Source organism: Strongylocentrotus purpuratus, unplaced genomic scaffold (genome assembly GCF_000002235.5).
Source record: "Strongylocentrotus purpuratus isolate Spur 01 unplaced genomic scaffold, Spur_5.0 spur5_scaffold_11, whole genome shotgun sequence".
In the NCBI taxonomy this organism is placed as follows: Eukaryota; Metazoa; Echinodermata; class Echinoidea; order Camarodonta; family Strongylocentrotidae; genus Strongylocentrotus; species Strongylocentrotus purpuratus.
In genome coordinates, this window is record NW_022145596.1 from 30199140 (window position 1) to 30202244 (window position 3105).

Consider the following 3105-nt stretch of genomic DNA (forward strand, 5'->3'; position numbering starts at 1 on the left):
TTTGCCCCATATGGCATACCCAGAGAGTGACCTTCTTGGCGTCTTGGCGTCCGGCAGAAATCGTAAAAGTCGATGGTTAGTTGGGGAGACATTATTATCGCGTGTATTGTACCTGGAATTTTATTTGCATAGAAAGTGGAAGTAGCAACTAATCCATCTCGTTAAGCGTCTTACTGTTACATGGAACGCTGAACGCTTCGCTGAAACTTCTTTATGTTGGATGTATCCAAAATGCTCATAACAAAGGGAAATATTGGCGACACATGGCCCTGAATATTTGTCTTGTTTTTAACGTAATTTGACTTCCTTGTTGGAAAGTTTGCCCCACCAGTGTGCCCCCGACTGATCTTATCCAGGCTTTGCCAATGCGACATTAAGTAGACCAAGCAGGCCCATTTCATAGTTATTTAAGGACTGAGTTTGCTATTTCAGAAATTGTCATTGTGTATACGACAATTATGTTTTTGTAGAAAGTAGCTTTTAGTAGGACTTATGGACCTAGCGGGGTTGGGCCGGACCACGAGCCTACTTACTTTCCGGAGAGGGGTGAGACGTGGGGGGGGGGGGGGGGGGGGGCTTGGGGCTTAAACACTTTCAGACCTTGACGGTTTTCGCGTCATGTATCGTACAAAGAGGTAATGCAATCCGAATATGAATCAAACATTTATTGTCTTTTATTGTTGGGATGAGGGTGATGGTGATGGGTAAGGATGCCTGATAAGGTCTTGTTAGTGCAACACTAGCCCTCGTGGCAACAAGGGGGCCGGATATAATGATAAATACAGAACAAACACAGGAAAATACGGAATGTAAACATCGATATGAATGCAGGTTTAATAAAAATAAACATTAATTAATTCGAGACATGGTAAATTCATAGTGTTGAGATTCAGAAATGACAACAGCTAGGGAGTCCAACGTAAACTTTAGTCTTGCATTTATTCACCAAAGAAAACACAGCCCCTGTACAAGAACAAAATTTGAACGAAATATAATTAGCATATAGCCTCTGGAGCAAAATGTAATAACAAACAATTCATGGTTTCATTTGCTTTCTTCCATTAAAAGAACAAATTAAAGTGTAAACATTGCAATAGTTTCCAACTCAACACGAGTCATCAATTAATACATTATTCAATTTTCAATAATAATTCTTATTATGTGCAATATCATGAAAGGTAGCTTAACTGTTTTAATTGTCTGTAGCAGTATAGTTGCCATAATTAATTAGAACATATATAGGACAGAAGAATATTGTACATTTTACATAATTTCGTGCAATAATCGGTTTACAATTGCATGTATATTAGGTCATATATATATATCTATACACAATAGAGCCAAACTCCACTCACCGGCCAATACTATAACGACGAAGCAACACTAACGCTATATGCTGTCGTCCGACCCCTGATCATAAACAAAGCTTCCACCTTATTGTAGAAAGTGTAGTTCATCAAATAAGGAGATTTCACCACATGCAGCCCTAAAGGTAACAACAATAAAATAACAATTCTTACTTCACAATAATGACTTTGTGAAAACTGCATGACACAATGTAATTACATTCAAATATATATATATATATATATAAATCCTCTTTGGTAGTCATTCTTTTAATTGACTTTGTTTAACAGAAACATGTTTCAATCTATATAAAGACAAACTTAAAATTAATTTAATTTGTCAGAGTAATTATCATTTCATCATTATCAGAAATTCAAGCATAATAATCTACTTTATAAAGCATGATACATGTAATGCAAATGAAATAAGTTAATCACATTTATCATAAAGTGTCATTATATCAGTGTACATACAACATGGTTCAACAATCCTCAACTTTCACTATCTTATCTTCAGCAATTCATAAAATGTGACATCCATTAATAATATGAAAATATATATATAATAATCATCAGTTCCAACAGTATAAATCAACTTACATGAATTGTGATCTGCCAGAAGTAAATAACAATCTCCATTAGCAGGCACAAAATTAGTGCTTCTCTCTCTCTCTCCAATCTACAATGTCTCTCTGTCCCTGCTATAGCAGCTCTGGTGCACAGACCCCGAACAAAAGAAAATCACTCATCCACTAAAACTTACAATAGGATCCCCAATCATGCCTATAGGGTATCAGTACATTGGGCAATACAGGTACCCCCAAAAAGGCGGGAAAGTAAGGCTATTGTCTGATGAGGAAGGGGGGGGGGGTAGCTTACATTGTAGACTGCTCCACCTACAATTCCTTATACACTAATGCACCAATACACTATAATACATTATGGCATAATTACCTCAACATTCCATATTACAACAGTAGCAAACACAAAAAATACATGAAATAGTTATTCGAGTCGATATATACATCCTTAAAGGTTCACACACGAAATATAAATAATCAATTACTTTAAATAACCAAACCATAATAAAAAAGTAAATACAATAAAGGGAACAAATAGAACGAAAATTAAGGCTGATGTAAGTTGTCATGAAACAAGATAGATAATTACAGAACAAACACATCATAATATACATACTACCTGTCAATTCATCATACACATTGAGAACAGGAATATATTCGTAGGAATCGTAGGAGAGGTTGGATAATCATAAAGTATAATATAATATTTTTTCCTTTCTTTCTCTTTTTTTCTATTCAAATAAATAGGGGAAAAAAGATATGCGACATGACAGTAAGACAATATATATATAGTCTTACTGTCATGTCAGCCAATCTATGTTACACTATAATTTTGAAATTTGTTATCCAATGTTATAAACATAATTGAGAATTTAAATCAATAGCATTTGAATCATGAAACATCCTACAGCACCCCCCCGGACATTCAGGTAGCGGACCATACTATTTATTATCGGGGGGGGGGGGGGCTGAGGTGGTTTCCTTATAAAATACATGGTCTTGTCAATTTTCTTAAGTTTGACTATCAGGTGAGGGGGGGGGGGGGAGGTTTCGCACAAGGGGGACAAATTACGATAGGATGATGTGTGTGTTATGTTTCCCATTTTTTGTCACCACTGGAGCGGGGGAAATATATTAGCTAGATTATGGGGATGTATTTATATAATTATCAAAGCTAA

At 35.7% G+C, this 3105-nt stretch overlaps 1 long non-coding RNA gene across 1 annotated transcript; it reads right to left on the reverse strand.

Annotated features, from left to right (window-relative positions):
- Window positions 1-816: 816 nt before the first annotated feature.
- Window positions 817-1998, reverse strand: LOC115922330. Its single transcript, XR_004063431.1, has 3 exons — window positions 1947-1998; window positions 1356-1486; window positions 817-963 (listed from the first exon to the last, which is right to left on the reverse strand). It is a non-coding gene; the product is annotated as an uncharacterized LOC115922330 (long non-coding RNA).
- Window positions 1999-3105: the final 1107 nt, after the last annotated feature.